The sequence below is a fragment of the Perca fluviatilis genome, unplaced genomic scaffold (assembly GCF_010015445.1).
Source record: "Perca fluviatilis unplaced genomic scaffold, GENO_Pfluv_1.0 PFLUV_unplaced_scaf_29, whole genome shotgun sequence".
Classification (NCBI taxonomy): Eukaryota; Metazoa; Chordata; class Actinopteri; order Perciformes; family Percidae; genus Perca; species Perca fluviatilis.
Genome location: NW_024375703.1, coordinates 16,175 through 36,912, shown reverse-complemented (window position 1 = coordinate 36,912; position 20,738 = coordinate 16,175). Strand labels below are relative to the sequence as shown.

At 44.9% G+C, this 20,738-nt stretch overlaps 1 protein-coding gene across 1 annotated transcript in view; it reads right to left on the bottom strand.

Moving 5' to 3' along the window:
• Positions 1-19,116, bottom strand: part of ctc1 (CTS telomere maintenance complex component 1) — a gene marked incomplete at its 3' end in the record, with an annotated part of 29,273 nt that extends 10,157 nt beyond the window's left edge. The window contains 2 exon segments of the mRNA XM_039793902.1: positions 18,053-18,276; positions 18,945-19,116.
• Positions 19,117-20,738: the final 1,622 nt, after the last annotated feature.

Genomic DNA, 20,738 nt, shown 5'->3' with positions numbered 1-20,738 from the left:
GGCAGCCAATCCCTACTCACGACTCAGCAGAACCGGGAGAACAATCAGCTCAGCCACCCACCAGCCCTCCGAGCCTTGGGGGGCGGTGGGCGATGTAGAGTCAATGGGGGAGGAAGACAGGACGATTCAGCCACAGAGGAGAGGGAGACAGGCACTGCAAAGAGACAGACAGAGAGACAGACAGGCTGGTGTATTATGGTCTGTGTCTGTGTGTATAGAGGCAGGCAGGAGACAGACAGGCAGAGACACACAGGCAGGTTATTATGGTGTGTCTGACTGTTCAGCATGCAGAGAGACAGGCAGGCAGAGAAACAGACAGGCAGGTTATTATGGTCTGTCTGACTGTTATAAAGCAGGCAGAGAGACAGACAGGCAGAGAGACAGACAGGCTGATTATTATGGTCTGGCTGACTCCTAGTTGGCGTTGGCCCTCTCTCCTTTAACAATAGCGGGTGGCGGGGCAGGGCCGCGCCGCTCTTGCCGTCTATCAGCCTCAAGCACCATGTTTAAACACCACAGTAACAAATTTACCTTCCTCGGGAACAAAACAAAAAAAAAAAATTAAAAGAAAAAAAAATTGGTGCTCAAGAAGGTTGCTGGCCTTGCACCACAGCTACCGGGACAGAAACTCGAGACAGACACCAGCCTGGAGGTCAACATGGGGGAATCAACATGTAGGGAAGAGTCAACATGGGGGACAAGAGAGGTCCAACTTATGAGGGGTCAACATGGGGGCAGGGGGTAACATGGGGGCAGGTGAGACTTTCACGGTTATTAAGTCTCCAGGCTGAGGGTGTGTGTGTCTTGTGTGTGTTTGTATGTTGTGTGTTTGTTTGTTGAGTTGTATTATGGGTGTTGTGGTGTGTATGTTTGGTGTGGTGTGTGTTTGTTGTTTGTGTGATGTGTGTTGTATGTATGTTATTGTGGTGTTTGTGTTTTGTGTGTATGTGTGTTTGTGTTTGTGTTATGTATTATGTGTATTTATGTTGTACTATAGCTGACAGTAAGAGGTGTTGTATGTGTTATGTGTTGTGTGTTTTGTTTGTGTGTTGTGTGATTGTGTGTACCTGTAGCTGACTAGGTGAAAGGGGGGGGGGGGGGGGGGTGAGTGTGTGTGTGTGTGTGATGTGTGATGTGTGTGTATGTGTTGTATGTATGTGTGTGTATGTGTGTGTGTGTGTTTGTATGTGTTTGTGTGTGTGTGTGTGTGTACCTGTAGCTGACAGGTAAAAGTAGTGTATGTGTGTGTTTGTGTGTATGTGTATGTGTGTGTGTGTACCTGTAGCTGACAGTAGTATGATGTGATGATATGTGTGTGTGTGTGTGTGTTGTGTGTGTGTGTGTGTGTGTGTGTGTGTGTACCTGTAGCTGACAGGTAAAGTGTGTGTGTGATATGTGTGTATTGTGTGTGTATGTGTGTATTGTGTGTATTTTGTGTACCTGTAGCTGACAGGTAAAGTGTGTGTTTGTGTGTGTGTGTGTGTGTGTGTGTTTGTGTGTCTCTGTGTGTGTGTGTGTGTGTGTGTGTGTGTGTGTCTGTGTGTGTGTGTGTGTGTGTGTGTGTGTGTGTGTGTGTGTGTGTGTGTGTGTGTGTGTGTGTGTGTGTGTGTAGCTGCTAGGTGACAGGTGTGTGTGTGTGTTGTGTGTGTGTGTGTGTGTGTATACCTGTAGCTGACAAGAAGTATGTTTGTGTGTGTGTGTGTGTGTGTGTGTGGTTGTGTTGTGTGTGTGTGTGTGTGTGTGTGTGTGTGTGTATGGCGCTGGCAGGTTAAGAATAGTGTGTGTGTGTGTGTGTGTGTGTGTGTGTGTGTGTGTGTACCTGTAGCTGACAGGTAAGGTGTGGGGGGGGGGGGGGGGGTAAAGTGTGTGTGTGTGTGTGTGTGTGTGTATGTGTGTGTGTGTGTGTTGTGTGTGTGTACCTGTAGCTGATAGGTAAAGTGTGTGAGCGCTGTGTGTTCCTGGATCTTCTTCACCAAACACACACTCAGCTGATCAGCACACACACCCCCGCAAAACACAACACTGATGACATCACTGATCAGCTGATGTCTGATGTCATGTGACCAGTGGTCTCTGTAAACCCACTATGTTGTCCCTGTATGTTCGCTGTTGTCCAATCACAGCTCAGCACTGGGATTGGCTTTCAGTTCTGGTGTCCAAAGCATCTTCATAATGTTAAATATACATACACACATATACATACATATATATATATATACACATTTTAAAACTCTCCCCTCTGTACTCACTTGTATGAGTATTTATTGCAAGAAATGAAAATGTTAAGATCCATTAAAGCTCCAAAGTACCAGACTGGGTAACCTCCGGACTTAAAATATAATAATAATAATAATAATAATAATAATAATAAAAGAAAATATAAGGACAGAAATGGGACCAAAATGTCAAAATAATTAATAAAAGCGTGCCATTTCTACTTGGGCATAATTGTGTGGATGTTTTCAATTATACCTCCAAATATAATACCAATACTGAGCTTATTTACTATTTTACACAAGAAATACTTTGGGATTTCCCTAATGTCTCCTCCTGGGTAACAGACAATCAAATGCATACATTACCCACAATGCAACTGCACAGTCATGGAATAGGATATTCCGTCATAAAGAAGACTTTGGAGGACCGCCCGCTCAGTAATTGTCTCTAAAAAATTTTGATATTTCACCTTTTTTGGGTCACTGCGTCATTATGTTGAACTCAGGTGTCTTCCTGGATAACCCTAATAAAACATATTTAATGTTTTCATCTATAACAACAGATGATGGGTAATAAAGAGGATGTCCTGAGTTAAATTACACAATAAAGACGGTTTACCTGTGAACTGCATTTTAAGACATTTTCCATATTTGTTTTCTCTGTTTGGCATGGATTATCTGATATAATAATAATAATAATAATAATAATAATAATAAATTATAAATACCAAAATATATCCCATTAATTGTTCTAAAATGTCGTTTTCTTAACAGTGTGTGTTTGGTTAGCTGTAACTATAAATATACATACACATTTATATGTAATAAGGTAGACACTGAAATCATGTTGAAATCATTTCTGTGACATTTTTAATGGGATAAATCAAAGGATTCATCAAAAATAAATTGTAACTGCATTCTTAAATTAAATTCCTGTTGTTGAGATGTATACCAAACACTCTGAATTGGCATCTTTGACACTTTGATTCATGTTCATGTTGAATCCTTATCCGTCTTTGACCCATAAATAGAGCTTGGGCGATCTCTAGAAGCTGATTGGCTCACTGACCTGTCAACAAGCCGTCAGCAGCAGAGGGGGCGGGACCAGAGAGGACGGGACACAGATGTTCTGAGACGAAGCTGAAGATCTCCTTTAACCACATAGATTCCTGCAGAGAGACATTAATATATTCACATTTACTCAGATATATAACTATAAATACCACATTTACTCAGATATATAACTATAAATACCACATTTACTCAGATAGAAACACATAATATAACTATAAATACCACATTTACTCAGATAGAAACACATAATATAACTATAAATACCACATTTACTCAGATAGAAACACATAATATAACTATAAATACCACATTTACTCAGATAGAAACACATAATATAACTATAAATACATACAATTGCAAGAACAATACATATAATAATAGATAAATTATCATGGCAGGGTCGTTAATTATAAGTACTTTTCCAGTCAAAGTAACGAGCCTGTTAGTTACAGTAACTCGGCCGAATTCACCAGTCGGTTATTTAACAACAATAAGATCCAGAAACTAACCAATAACTACACTAATGGAACCACTGGTGTCTCCTCAGGTCATGTGATCCAGTTTCTGTTATAACTATGTAATAACTACGCAGCCTTTAGTGCTGGGTGGATATACAGTGAGCCGATATTAACATGAAGTATGACTGACTGTATAACAGTGTTTAATATTCCTCTGTGGTGAATATGTCTCCGCTGAGAAGCTAAAGATTATTAAAATCACACATTTCTAAAGCGAGTTCAGTTCTCAGAGCGTCAGAGTGTGAAGGTTACTAACGGCGTCTCCGCTGGGTTCAAACTGATCCAGGAACAGCTGCAGTGAGTCCATGTCCGCAGTAAGACCGCTCTCTGCCGCCCGATATCACTCTTTATTACTTATTAAATATCAAATATTCAGCCTGTAAACAAGCCGCTCCCGCAAAAGCCTTCAAACCACACATCCGGCCGGACTACGGTGTCCGGAGAGGCTCAAAGCGAACCGAGTGCGAGATGCGAGCGCCCCCGGCGGATATACTTCATACTTCGTTTCAGACTTTAGGTTTCATGTGTGTCACATAATGTTTAATGTGTCTGAAATATATAACTGTTATTTAAATAAAATCAACCTTTATTGATGTCGGAGTCAGCAGCAGAAAGACAGAAATAAGTTCAGATAAACAGAGAAAAAATACAAAGATAAACAAAATGTAATTATATTACTTGTAATATAATGTAATATAATAATAAAATTAAATATTAAAATATATAATTATAATAATTTAATTTATAATATTAATGTAATACAAAGAATGTACTACAATAATGACAAATTATAATAATAATTTAATAAAATTAATATTTAAAAGTAATAAGATGACAGGGTTGTATATAATTAACATATTATTTTATATTTTTCAAACCAATGTTTACATTTAGGTTTCAAAACAAGTAAATATGTGTATTTATCTGTGTTTTTTATGAAACATTTCCTTCTTCCAGCAGATTAAATATTATCTGTGTTTTTAGGAAACACAACAGAGTCATAACTTTTCTATCTTCCAGCAGATTAAATATAACATTTCTCTCACAAACTGAAGGAAAATAAAACACAACGAAGCTCCTAAAACAGACGATGTTTTGGTTAAATGTGGTGTTTAATAATAAAAACTATTTTTGTGTTTCTGTCTTTATATACAAACCCCCCTCATTTATAGGATTTATTATTTAATATTATTTTTAATAAATTCTTATTATAATTTGTCGTTATTGTAAGTATATTTTTTAGCGTTATATTAATATTATAAATTAAGTTATGATAATAATATATTTTAGTATTTAATGTAATTTTAATAGATTTTAATACTGAAGCCACTAAATGTGTTATACAATCTCCATCTTACACTGCTACTGTCTGTCTCTGTCGCCCCTCCTCCATCTCTTCACTGATTGGCTCTTATATTTCACAAACACTAGTGTTGACCAATCACACGCTAGGACTACAATCCAGCTCCTCCCACCTGCGTGTAAAAGTTCCCGCCCTGCTGCTGCAGCGTTGCTAGGCAGGCGGAGCCGTGTAGCAACGAGTTTTGAGGCGCGCCCCCGGGATCCAATCAAAATTCACTATAGATAAAATTCAAAATGCTTATTGGAAACAATGTAGCCAAGCGTCAAAGATACAAAATACTTATATATATAAATTAAATATATATATATAATTTAAATTATATATATATATATATATATATATATATAATTTAAATATATATAAATTAAATATATATCCTAAATTCATTCAGTAAACTAAAACATATTAAAACAAGAAAATCATAAAAGAAATATGTGTGGTGGGGGTGTGTGTGTGTGTGTGTGTATAGGTGTGGGTGTGTCTGTGTGTGTGTGTGTTTGTGTATATGTGTGGGTGTGTCTGTGTGTGTCTCTGTTTGTGTGTTTGTGTGTGTGTTTGTGTGTGTCTCTGTTTGTGTGTGTGTGTCTCTGTCTGTGTGTGTGTGTGTGTTTGTGTGTGTCTCTGTTTGTGTGTGTGGGTGTGTCTGTGTGTGTGTGTGTGTGTGTGTGTGTGTGTGTGTGTTTGTGTATGTGTGTGTGTTTGTGGTGTGCGTGTGTTTGTGTGTGTGTCTGTGTGTGTGTGTCTGTGTGTGTGTGTGTGTGTGTGTGTCTGTGTGTGTCTGTGTGTGTGTGTGTGTAATTCATTTGTTTAGGGCCAATAAAGAAACAGTATATACACTGTATATATACATATATATACAGTGTATATACATATATACAACTATACATATATATTCCCTCGACAACACTCTTGACTTCCTTCCTTGCTCACACGAAACCGCAACAACCCAACGACTTCTTCTCCCTCAACCAAGCATCCCCCTGGCTACAACTACATCTGCAAACCCGCCCCTCCCACCGTGGAGGTGGCTACCGCCCGTCATTTTCAATCAGAACTTCCGGATCACAGAACTCACCCTCCCCTCAGTATCATCGTTTGAATATCTCGCCTTCAAAACTCTTTCCTCCATGACAGTCATCCTCATTTACCGGCCACCTTAACCAAATCCCTCTTTCCTCTTCTTCTGATTTTACTGAACTCCTCACACTAGCCTCATCTCTCTTCACGTCTGCTGCTACTCGGTGACTTAAACATCCACATGGACTCCCCACATGCAAGCTCTCATCAGAATTCACCATTTTACTGGATAACTTCTCTCTCACCCAACATGTGCACTTCCCCCACCCATGAAAAGGTCACATCCTCGACCCTGGTCTGCTCCACCAACCAACCGGTTTGCTCGACCTCACATGCGGCCTCTTTCCCTCTCTGATCACAAACTGATACGGTTCACCATCCCTTCTCCAACACCACGCCTCCTCAGAGAAATCACCTTCCGCAACCTCAAATCTATCAATCCCCACCATCTCTCCGACCCTGCTCTCCACCACTCTCCACCTGGACTCAACCCTCACCTCACCCGATGACCTCACAGACCACCTCAACTCCACCTTGTCTACCTCCCTCCCAACACCCTGGCCCCCCTCAAAACAAAACTCGTCACTTTTAACACCTCTTCACCCTGGTACACACCTGCACTCCGGAAAATGAAACAAACTGGCCGCCAACTTGAACGTTCTGACAAAGAAATCATCCCTCACAGTCCATCATGAAGCCTATAAATCCCATCTCATCGCCTACAAAGATGCCCACAATGAACAACCTCATCCAAGCCTCGGACCAACACCCTCCCTACCTCTACTCCGGATCTCTGCAACTCATTCCTCCACTTTTCACTGACAAAATCAATCTCATTTACAAATCCCTATCCCCTGTATCTGACCTTCCAGGATCTACTCCAGCACCTACCTTGGACCCTCCTCTCTCCATCCCTCCAGACCTCCCGACCCCTCCTCCACACTTCCTCCTCTCCCAGTTTAACCCAGTCACTCCTCCTGAAATCTCCAAACTCATCAGCTCTTCCAAACCCACTACCTGCTCCCTTGACCCTCTCCCCTACTCCACTTCTGAAGTCCTGCCTCCCGGTCCTATGCCCCTACCTCACTAACCTCTTCAACTCCTCACTGTCCCTTGGAACTGTCCCCTCTGCTTTCAAAACTGCCGCTGTCACCCCAATCCTTAAAACCTGGTCTGGATCCCTCCTCTCTCAACAACTACGCCCAATATCCAACCTCCCCTTTCTTGCCCAAAACCCTGGAAGCATAGTCGCCTCACTACAAACCCATCTTCAGGCCAATAACACATTCCGAACCTCTCCAATCTGGTTTTCGCCCCCCTACACAGCACAAAACCGCTCTCCTCAAAGTCCTCAACGACCTCCTCACCTTTGCTGACACCGGTTCCCTCAACATCCTCATCCTCCTCGACCTGAGTGCAGCCTGATACTGCGTGAGCCATAACATCCTGCTCACCAGACTCAAAGACCTCGGTATCGACGGTACTGCACTCAGCTGGCTCCACTCCTACCTTTCCAACAGATCCCATTTCATCTCTCTCCCACAACCACACCTCTGCCACAGCCACAGTCACTCCAAGGTGTTCCCCAAGGCTCTGTACTTGGCCCCTCCCTCTTCATCATTTACATCCTCCCTCTTGGTCAGATACTCCGCCACTTCAACCTGGACTTCCACTGCTATGCCGATGACACCCAGATCTACCTCAGCACCAAATCCCCCCACAATCCTCCCCTCTCCCACATCAACTCCTGTCTGTCAGCCATTAAAACCTGGATGCAACACAACTTCCTCCAAACTCAACAGCGACAAAACAGAATTCCCTTCTGATCGGCTCCAAATCCACACTCAGCAAAACCAATAACCCCACCCTCACCATCGACGGCACCATTGTCTCCCCCATCTCCCCCAGGCCCACAACCTCCGCGTTATCTTTGATTCCACCCTCTCCCTTGAGCCTCACATCCCGTCAAGTCATTAAAACCTCCTTCTTTCACCTCCGCAACATCGCCAAAATCAGACCCTCTCTCACACCTCCCGCTGCTGAAAGACTCATTCCCGCCTTCATCTCCCTCCGACTGGACTACTGCAACTCACTTCTCCTCGGCATCAGCTCTACCAACATCAACCGACTCCAACTGGTCCAGAACTGCCAGCCGCCTCATCACCTGCTCCAAATCCTGGCACCACATCACTCCAGTCCTAAATCAACTCCACTGGCTTCCCATTTCCCCACCGGATCACCTACAAAATCCTGGTCCTCACCTATAAAGCCCTCCACCATCTGGCCCCCTCATACCTCACTGACCTCCTCTCCCCTTACCAACCCTCCACGGTCCCTCAGATCCACCTCAGCCGGTCTCCCTCTCCATCCAAAAGTCCAACCATGCGCTGTTTTGGGGACAGAGCCTTCTCCAGAGCAGCTCCCAGGCTCTGGAACTCCCTCCCCAAGAGATCCGCACCTCTGAGTCCCTCACCATCTTCCAGTCCCGCCTCAAGACCCATCTCTTCATCCCAGCCTACCCATAGTCCACCTGCCCCCCCTCCTTTTCATCTGTATCTTGTTTTGTTCTTACTTGTTTTGTTTGCCTGGTTTGTTTTGTTATGTTTTTTTATAATCTGCCCTGTAAGCGACTTTGAGTCCATGAAAGCGCCATATAAATTCAATTTATTATTATTATTATTATATATATATATATATATATATATATATATATATATATACACGTATATACATACATATACAGTGTATATACATACATATACATTGTATGTATATATATATATATATATATATATATATATATATATATATACAGTGTTTCTTTATATGTATATACTGTCTATGTATATGGATACAAGACAGTACATAAGAGATATATATATATCTCTTATGTACTGTCTATGTATCTATATACATATCATAGACAGTACATAAGATATATATATATATATATATATATATATATATATCTTATGTACTGTCTATGATATTAATACAAGTGTCAAAAATGTGAAAAAATAAAAAATAAAACCACGTGAAGCAGAGCCGTGAGTGAGCCAATCACAGAGGCGTATTGAGCGAGGCCCCGCCCACCGCGGCCGGCCTTGTTCCCGCCCTCTGAATAGGAATGACCAACGGGGGCGTTGCTGGGGGGCGGCGCCGCGCTCGAGCTCGACCCAGTTTGAAAGTGAACCAACGGCTCCAGTCGCTGCTTCCACCACCAAACAACAACAAGAACCAGAACTCCGACCCAAAACCTGATCCCTCCGCGTGCACCCGGCCCCTCCTGACGAGTGAGTACCTCACCTTCGGGTTCCTGTGGTTTTAATGTCGCTGAGCGCGCGCAGGCGGTGGTTAGACCGGCTGGCTTTTCCTGCAGAATCCCGAAGATAAAAGCTCCGGGAATAAGGCTGGAAAACGGGAATAAAATGGCCGCTGTTTGGGTCAGATTGGGCCGGAATGTGACGGGTCTGGGGTGCATGTCTGAGCTTCTGTGTGGCGCGCACTCTGCGGTCTGTCCGAAACGTGTTGTTGTAAACACGGAACGCCCATTACGTTGTATGTATAAAAGCCAGCCAGGAATTAGCCGTGTCCCGTCCCTACAATGCTGACCTCTCCGGAGTATAGCCGGAGCCCTGCGTTGAAAATGCGTAGCAGCTGCTATCACACTATGTTTCCGTTGCAAAAACATCTGTTAGGTGTAAATAACCCGCAGCGCCGCGGGTGAAAGTTAAAGAAGAAGCCCACGCGCTAGCAGAAAGCCTTTTATTGCGTTTGTAGTTCAAACTGCCTTTTTTTTTTTTTTTTTTCTCTCTGCCTGCTAGCCTGTTAGCATGATGCTAGCGGGGGATGGGGGCTGCTAGCATGATGCTAGTGGAGGGGATGGGGGCTGCTAGCTCCGCAGAGGGCGGGAAGCAAATGGTGGCCCATTGTTCTACTGGAGCTGGCCCGTTAGCACGGCTAGGCTAACTGCAGCAGTCAGTACACCTCCATAGAAGACGCGGCTAGCTGCGGCTTTAGTTCATCTCTACGGCCCGGAGACTCGCAGTCACAGCGGGGCGGAGGAACCGGGAGCTTCGCCGGGCTGTCCGGGGCAGTTACCCGACACACAGAGGCCCTAGCCCGGGTTAGTGGGCCGCCTCGCGCCCCGGCAGATAAAATGGATCCCCACTTTGTTCTCTTTGTTATTCCCAGACTGCCGTTACTTTCCGTTAGTTTCCGTTACAGCTTACCGGATTAACGGACCGTTAACGGCCGACTCTGTCACTGGGACGGAGGAAGTTCATTTGCTCTGTTTTATACATTATAATTTTGAATAAAACATATTTTTAAATGTACGTATATTAAAAGCAGACATATATGTGTAAAGGGTCATTTCACACAATGTTTATTCCTGTCTGATGTTTAGATTTATTCAACCAGATTAAGATTTATTACTGATTTATTTTATTTATTTCTGTTTAACAACCGGTGATTTATTCATGATTTAATTTAAATGTAAAGATCAGCTGTGCTGTTTAAACCTTATCATCCTAAATATATATGTATATGTTATGTGTGTGTGTGTGTGTGGTTTGTGGTTGTGTGTTTGTGTGGTTTGTGTGTGTATAATACCAATGATGTTATTGTGTAAATGATCCATGACATCACTCTTCTCTTTGTTGGGTGGCCAGCTGAATATTTTGGGCTTTAGCCCCTCCCCAGGACGTGTTATAGATGAAATGATTAATTAATTAACTGGCCCATGATCATCAGATTAATGATGGTGATTATTAACAGTTTCAGTAGCTTTATTACAGTGTCTGTAACGTTAGCTCCAGAAACAACATTTAATCACCTTTAAGGGCTGAATAATTAATAATTAATAATCAAGATTATAAACCTATATTATAATCTCCATCACAGACACACACACACAGAGATAACACACACAGATACACAGACACACACACACACCGCACACACACACAGATACACACACACAGATACACGAGACACACACACACAGATACACAGACACACGATACACACACACACACACACAGATACACAGACACACACACACAGATACACACACACACACAGATACACACACACACACACACAGATACACAGACACACACACACAGATACACACACACAGATACACACACAGACACACACACACACACACAGACAGTTATACAGCCTGATTATAATGTTATATCAACACAGTTATTATTATATCACAACTAAACATTATCCTGCTTTCTGTCTCTCTCTCTTTGTGTGTGTGTGTGTATTATCTGTGTGGTATGTATTAGTATTGTATCTGTGTGTTGGTGATGTGTGTATTGTGTATCTGTGTGATGATGATGTGTGAGTGATAATGATGTATGTGATATGTATCTGTGTGGTATTGTGTGTGTGTATGTATTTGTGTATATGTGTGTATTATATGTGTGTGTGTGTGTGTGTATCTGTGTGTGTGTGTGTGTGTGTGTGTGTGTGTGTGTGTATCTGTGTGTGTGTGTGTGTGTGTGTGTATCTGTGTGTGTGTGTGTGTGTGTATCTCTGTGTGTGTATCAGTCCGTCAGTATGATGCGTAAAGACGTCAACAAGCCGAAGGGGAAGACGTCGGCGTACGCCTTCTTCGTCCAGACGTGTAGAGAGGAACATCGTAAGAAGAACCCCGAGCAGTCCGTCAACTTCGCCGAGTTCTCCAAGAAGTGCTCCGAGAGATGGAAGGTGAGACAGATACACAGACAGACAGGTAGAGAGACAGACAGGTAGAGAAAGAGACAGGTAGAGAGAGAGAGACAGGTAGAGCCATTGGTGTGTAAATATTAAAGTCAGAGTAGTTTAGTGTCCTCATGTAGACTACCACCAGTAACACCATCAGGTGTGTTTGATTGGACCAGGTGAGTTCCTCTGACCAGTTACACCTGACAGACCCAACTGGTAATGGTTGACTGGTACCAGACTGGTAATGGTTAACTGGTACCAGACTGGTAATGGTTGACTGGTACCAGACTGGTCTGATATTACCAGTTACACCACCAGACCTGATGCTGCTAGGACTGGTAATGGTTAACTGGTACCAGACTGGTAATGGTTAACTGGTACCAGACTGGTAATGGTTGACTGGTACCAGACTGGTCTGATATTACCAGTTACACCACCAGACCTGATGCTGCTAGGACTGGTAATGGTTAACTGGTACCAGACTGGTCTGATATTACCAGTTACACCACCAGACCTGATGCTGCTAGGACTGGTAATGGTTGACTGGTACCAGACTGGTAATGGTTAACTGGTACCAGACTGGTAATGGTTAACTGGTACCAGACTGGTCTGATATTACCAGTTACACCACCAGACCTGATGCTGTAGACTGGATAATGGTTGACTGGTACCAGACTGGTGCGTATTACCAGTTACACCACCAGACCTGATGCTGCTAGGACTGGTAATGGTTGACTGGTACCAGACTGGTAATGGTTAACTGGTACCAGACTGGTAATGGTTAACTGGTACCAGACTGGTAATGGTTGACTGGTACCGAGACTGGTCTGATATTACCAGTTAACACCGACCTGATGCTGCTAGGACTGGTAATGGTTTAACTGGTACCAGACTGGTCTGATATTACCAGTTACACCACCAGACCTGATGCTGCTAGGACTGGTAATGGTTGACTGGTACAGACTGGTAATGGTTAACTGGTACCAGACTGGTAATGGTTAACTGGTACCAGACTGGTCTGATATTACCAGTTACACCACCAGACCCGATGCTGTAGGACTGGTAATGGTTGACTGGTACCAGACTGGTAATGGTGACTGGTACCAGACTGGTAATGGTTAACTGTACTGAACTGGTCTGATATTACCAGTTACACCACCGGACCTGTACGCTAGGACTGGTAATGGTTGACTGGTACCAGACTGGTAATGGTTTCTGGTACCAGACTGGTAATGGTTAACTGGTACCATACTGGTCTGATATTACCAGTACCACCAGACCTGATGCGCTAGGACTGGTAATGGTTAACTGGTACCGACTTAATTACTGGTACCAGACTGGTCTGATATTACAGTTACACCACAGACCTGATGCGCTAGGACTGGTAATGGTTCTGGTACCGGTAATGGTTATGGTACCGATAAATTACACCACAGCCTGATGCTGGGCTGGTAATGGTTGACGGGGGGGTGGTACCAGACTGGTTAATGGTTAACTGGTACCAGACTGGTAATGGTTAACTGGTACCAGACTGGTCTGATATTACCAGTTACACCACCGAACCCTGATGCTGCTAGGACTGGTAATGGTTAACTGGTACCAGACTGGTAATGGTTAACTGGTACCAGACTGGTCTGATATTACCAGTTACACCACCAGACCTGATGCTGCTAGGACTGGTAATGATTGACTGGTACCAGACTGGTAATGGTTAACTGGTACCAGACTGGTAATGGTTAACTGGTACCATACTGGTCTGATATTACCAGTTACACCACCAGACCCTGATCCGCTAGGACTGGTAATGGTTAACTGGTACCAGACTGGTAATGGTTGACTGGTACCAGACTGGTCTGATATTACCAGTTACACCACCAGACCTGATGCTGCTAGGACTGGTAATGGTTAACTGGTCTAGTGTTGAACTGGTAATGGTTGATAGGTGGCGCCAGACTGGTAGTAGTGGTTAACTGGTACCAGACTGGTAATGGTTACTTGAGTACCGTCTGACGGGTAATGGTTGGGTGGCAGCTGAACTGTTGGTACGGCTGTAACTGGTACCAGACTGGTAATGGTTAGCTGGTACCAGACTGGTCTGATATTACCAGTTACACCACCAGACCTGTTCGATGCTGCTAGGACTGGTATTGGATTGTTGGTAATGGTTAACAGTGCCAGACTGGTAATGTGGTTAGCTGGTACCAGACTGGTAATGGTTGACTGGTACCAGACTGGTAATGGTTAACTGGTACCAGTTGACTGGTAATGGTTAACTGGTAATGGTTGACTGGTACCAGACTGGTAATGGTTAACTGGTACGCCAGACTGGTAATGGTTAACTGGTACCAGACTGGTCTGATATTACCAGTTTACACCACCAGACCTGATGCTGCTAGGACTGAAATAATGGATTAGCTGCGAACAGGCGCAGTAATGGTTAACTGGTACCAGACTGGTAATGTTTAACTATTAATGGTTGACTGGTACCAGACTGGTAATGGTTAACTGGTAATGGTTGACTGGTACCAGACTGGTAATGGTTAACTGGTAATGGTTAACTGGTACCAGACTGGTAATGGTTGACTGGTACCAGACTGGTAATGGTTGACTGGTACCAGACTGGTCTGATATTACCAGTTACACCACCAGACTGTTAAACGCTAGGACTACAGTAATAGGTAACTGGTACAAGACTGGTAATGGTTGACTGGTACCAGACTGGTAATGGTTAACTGGTACCAGACTGGTAATGATTGACTGGTACCAGACTTTGGTAATGGTTAGCTGGTAATGGTTAACTGGTACCAGACTCATTGTTTAGCTACCGTTCCAGACTACGATGGCCCCGGCACCCCCAGAGTTAGACTAAGTCCATACAGACCCTTCTCATTCTTATTGGGACTTTATCTTATTCACTGCTTCCCCCAGAGTTAGACTAGTCCAGCATTACCCACCTCCTCTCTTATTGGGACTTTTCTCTTTATTCATGTAACCCCCAGGTTAGACTAGTCCATACATACCCTTTCTCATCTCTTATTGGGACTTTATCTTATTCACTTGTACCCCAGAGTTGAACCCAGCAGCTGTCCATACATACCCTTCCCATCTCTTATTGGGACTTTATCTTATTCACTGTACCCCCCATGGAGGTTAGACTAGTCCATTTCTAGCCTTCTCATCTCTTATTGGGACATTATCTTATTCACTGCTTAACCCCCAGAGTTAGACTAGTCCATACATACCCTTCTCATCTCTTATTGGGACTTTTATCTTTATTTCACTGTACCCCAGAGTTGGACTAGTCCATCTCCCTTCTCACTCTTATTGGGACTTTATCTTATTCACTGCTTTTGAGTTTAGACTAGTCCATTCATACCCTTCTCATCTCTTATTGGGACTTTATCTTTCACTGACCCCAAGAGTTAGACTAGTCCATATACATCTCATCTCTTATTGGGACTTTATCTTATTCACTGGCTGCCCCCAAGAGTTAAGAGTGTCCATTCATACCCTTCTCATCTCTTATTGGGATTTATTCACTGCTAACTTCCCCAGAGTTTCCAGACTAGTCCCATACCTACCCTTCTCATCTCTTATTGGGACTTTATCTTTTATTCACTGCCCCAGGGAGTGCGGCTAGTTTTCCAGACCTTCCTCTCTCTTATTGGGACTTTATCTTATGTTTCCCCAGAGTTAACTGTATTCTTACCCTTCTCTCCATCTCTATTGGGACTTTATCTTATTCACTGTACCCCCCAGAGTTAGACTAGTCCATACATACCCTTCTCACCTCTTATTGGGACTGTTATGTTTCCTGTTTTACCCCCAGGAGTTAGACCTTCAGTCCATTTCAGACCCTTCTACATCTCCTTAGGCGTGCTGTATGTGCTGTCTGCTGGCTCCAGCATTAAGCTTAGCTAGCACAAGATCCTGTAAGTAACTGGCTCCAACTAGCCTACTGCTCCCAACTAGAGACAAAACAACTCCAACATGTTCCTGTTTACATGTTGCCCTGATTTGATCGAGACTCGCCGTGTACTAATAACAAAGGTCACATGAGACACAGCCATCTTCTAACTTCGTTAAAACGCACGGAAGACCATTCCTAGACAGGCTTGCTTTGAGCATATCACTCCGCCCAAGTACTATATTCTTCCCACCTGAGAATATAGTTCCCGGGTTTTGTTTAGGGTTAGAAGATGGCTGTGGTGTCATGTTACGTTTTTTGGTACTACCAGCTGTGACTCTACAAATCACAACATGTAAACAGGAACATGTTAGTGTTATTTTGTCACTTATTGGGAGCAGTAGGATTACTGGAACCAGTTACCTGCAAGGATCTGTTATGGAGGCTGATGCTGCTGGAGCCGTCAGGAGCATAGCCATTACACAAGATGAGAAGGGCTTGATGCAGACTCAGTCCACTGGGGTGACTCAGTGGAATAAAAGTCCCAATAAGAGAGAGAAGAATAATATCTGAAGTACAGTGAGATAAAGTCCCAATAGAAGAAGATAATGGCTGAACTTGGGGTACCCTAGGGATAAGACTAAGTGCAACTAAGAGATGAGGAAGGGTGCTATGTGACTAGTCTAACTCTGGGGGATTACAGTGAACAGAGAATCCCAATAGAGAGAGAAGGGTTACTGTATGGACTAGTCTACGCTGAGAGTTAGTGAATAGGATAAAGTCTAATAGAAGAAAGGGTATGTATGTGAGTCTAACTCTGAAGAGCTACAACAGATAAAGTCCAAGCAAAGAGATGAGAAGGGTATGAATGGACTAGTCTAACTTCTGAAATGTGAGAGATAAGATAAAGTCCAATAAGAGAAGAGAAGGTATGTATGGTAGTCTAGGGGCTACAGTGAATAAAGTCCCAATAAGAGATGAGAAGAGACTGGAGCTAACGTCTGAAGTACAGTGAATAGATCAAAAGTCCCAATAAGAGATGAAGAAGGGTGTAGTAGTGCTGACACAGTGAATAGACAAGATCTAATAGAGGGAAGGGCTGTCTACTTGAGGGTACAGTAGTAAGATCATAAAAGGATGAAGAAGTGAAGGACTAGCCTGGGATCATGAACAAGATAAAGTAGTGAGAAAGTATGGACAGTTACTTGGGTACAGTGAATAAGATAAAGTCCCAATAAGAGATGAGAAGGGTCTGAATGGACTAGTCTAACTCTGGGGGGTACAGTGAATAAGATAAAGTCCCAATAAGAGATGAGAAGGGTCTGAATGGACTAGTCTAACTCTGCCGTTGATTGTTGTCCTAAGCGTGTGACGTTGGTCCCCGTCGTGTTTTAATGTTTGCTAACGTTACTAAAGCGTTCCCCGATGTTTCTTTACCTAAAACCAACCTTTATTGTTTTTTTTCTTTTTTACAAGCGTGTGATGTAGTTCTGGCGATAGGACGGCACGTTCCCGTGGCGATGCCACGTGGCGTGTGTTTACGTTAAGTCATGATGTCATGTTGTCTCCATGGGGAATCAAGTCTGTCTGTCTCTGCAGCAGCTTCCTCCACAGTCCCACGATGCAACAGGGCAGGACTGGGACAGGTCACCCAGGACCCCTATTGGTCCCTTATTGGTCCCTTATTGGTCCCTTATTGGTCCCTTATTGGTCCCTTATTGGTCCCTTATTGGCCCCTTATTGGTCCCTTATTGGCCCCTTATGTTATAGCGGTCCCTTACCGGTCCTTATCCCCCTTTATCGGTCCCTTATCGGGCCCTTATATCCCCCTTATCGATCTTTATACGGTCCCTTATCGCACTGCCCATTGGCCCGCCCTGCTGGCTATTGGTCCCTTATCGGCCCCTTATTGGTCCCTTATTGGTCCCTTATCGGCCCCTTATTGGTCCCTTATTGGTCCCTTATTGGTCCCTTATTGGTCCCTTATCGGCCCGTTTTTGTCATATTTTTGTCGTCGTCTTCTCGTCATCTTTTTGTCGTCTTTTTGTGTCCTACACTCAGAGGTCAGAGGTCAGTGAGGGGTTTGGGACGTGTCCTACACTCAGAGGTCAGAGGTCAGTGAGGGGTTTGGGACGTGTCCCACACTCAGAGGTCAGAGGTCAGCCTGTCTCACCTGTTGGTCAGTATCCCTGCAGCCTCTCTGACTCCCACTGCTCCGCTAAGCCCCGCCCCTCCAGGCACGGCAGCCAATCCCTGCTCACGACTCAGCAGAACCGGAGAACCAATCAGCTCCACGCAGCCTCCGGCCTCAGCCGGCCCCGGGGCATTGTGGGGGATGTAGTTCCAGTGGGGGAGGAAGACAGGACGATTCAGCCACAGAGGAGAGGGAGACAGGCACTGCAGAGAGACAGACAGGCAGAGAGACAGACAGGCTGATTATTATGGTCTGTCTGTCTGTTATAAAGCAGGCAGAGAGACAGACAGGCAGAGAGACAGACAGGCAGGTTATTATGGTCTGTCTGACTGTTGTAAAGCATGCAGAGAGACAGGCAGGCAGAGAGACAGACAGGCAGGTTATTATGGTCTGTCTGTCTGTTATAAAGCAGGCAGAGAGACAGACAGGCAGGTTATTATGGTCTGTCTGACTGTTGTAAAGCATGCAGAGAGACAGGCAGGCAGAGAGACAGACAGGCAGGTTATTATGGTCTGTCTGACTGTTATAAAGCATGCAGAGAGACAGGCAGGCAGAGAGACAGACAGGCAGGTTATTATGGTCTGTCTGACTGTTGTAAAAAGCAGCAGAGAGACAGGCAGGCAGAGAGACAGACAGGCAGGTTATTATGGTCTGTCTGACTGATTTATAAAGCAGGCAGAGAGACAGACAGGCAGAGACAGACAGGCAGGTTATTATGGTCTGTCTGACTGTTATAAAGCATGCAGAGAGACAGGCAGGCAGAGAGACAGACAGGCAGGTTATTATGGTCTGTCTGACTGTTATAAAGCAGGCAGAGAGACAGACAGGCAGAGAGACAGACAGGCTGATTATTATGGTCTGTCTGACTGACCTCCCAGCTGACGTTGCCGCTGGCGTCCTCCAGCCTCCAGGCTCCGCCCCCCCCGTCTCTCAGACAGCCAATCAGAAGCAGGTTGACGCGGGGCAGGGCCCGCTGACCCGGCACACTAAGCTCCGCCTCCTTGGCCCACGCTCGCTGCTGATTGGTGCTCCAGGAGGAGAGTTGCTGAGCCTTCGCGCCCCGCAGCGCTGCCGGGACAGGAGCTCGAGACAGAAACCAGCCTGGGGGTCAACATGGGGGGGCAACATGGGGGGGTCAACATGGGGGCAACATGGGGGTTCAACATGGGGGGCAACATGGGGGGCAACATAGGGGGTCAACATGGGGGTCCAACATGGGGGGTTCAACATGGGGGGGCAGGGGGTCAACATGGGGGTGGGGCAGGGGTCAACATGGGGGGCAACATGGGGGGCAGGGGTCAACATGGGGGGCAACATGGGGGTTCAACATGGGGGGCAGGGTTCAACATGGGGGGCAGGGGTCAACATGGGGGGCAACATGGGGGTCAACATGGGGGGCAACATGGGGGGTCAACATGGGGGGCAACATGGGGGCAACATGGGGGTCAACATGGGGGCAACATGGGGGCAACATGGGGGGTCAACATGGGGGTCAACATGGGGGGGGGTCAACATGAGACTTTAAACTACGGTTAATATAATGTACTCAGGCTGATGGGGGTGTGTGTGTGTGTGTGTGTGTGTGTGTGTGTGTGTGTGTGTGTGTGTGTAGGTGAGAGGGAGAGTGTGTGTGTGTGTGTGTGTGTGTACCTGTAGCTGACAGGTAAAGGTGTGTGTGTGTGTGTGTGTGTGTGTGTGTGTGTGTGTGTGTGTGTGTACCTGTAGCTGACAGGTAAAGTGTGTGTGTGTGTGTGTGTGTGTGTGTGTACCTGTAGCTGACAGGTAAAGTGTGTGTGTGTGTGTGTGTGTGTGTGTGTGTACCTGTAGCTGACAGGTAAAGTGTGTGTGTGTGTGTGTGTGTGTGTGTGTGTGTGTGTGTGTACCCTGTAGCTGACAGGTAAAGTGTGTGTGTGTGTGTGTGTGTGTGTGTGTGTGTGTGTGTGTGTGTGTGTGTGTGTAACGTACCTGTAGCTGACAGGTAAAAGTGTGTGTGTGTGTGTGTGTGTGTGTCTGTGTGTGTGTGTCTGTGTGTGTGTGTGTGTGTGTGTGTGTGTGTGTGTGTGTGTGTGTGTGTGTGTGTGTACCTGTGCTGACAGGTAAAGTGTGTCTTGTGTGTGTGTGTGTGTGTGTGTGTGTGTGTGTACCTGTAGCTGACAGGTAAAGTGTGTGTGTGTGTGTGTGTGTGTGTGTGTGTACCTGTAGCTGACAGGTAAAGTGTGTGTGTGTGTGTGTGTGTATACCTGTAGCTGACAGGTAAAGTGTGTGTGTGTGTGTGTGTGTGTGTGTGTGTGTGTGTGTGGTGTGTGTGTGTGTGTGTGTGTGTGTGTGTGTGTGTGTGTGTGTGTACCTGTAGCTGACAGGAAAAGTGTGTGTGTGTGTGTGTGTGTGTGTGTGTACCTGTAGCTGACAGGTAAAGTGTGTGTGTGTGTGTGTGTGTGTGTGTGTGTGTGTGTGTGTGTGTGTGTGTGTGTGTGTGTGTGTGTGTGTGTGTGTGTGTACCTGTAGCTGACAGGTAAAGTGTGTGTGAGTGCTGTGTGTTCCTGGATCTTCTTCACCAAACACACACTCAGCTGATCAGCACACACACCTCCCCCTGCAACACACAACACTGATGACATCACTGATCAGCTGATGTCTGATGTCATGTGACCAGTGGTCTCTGTAA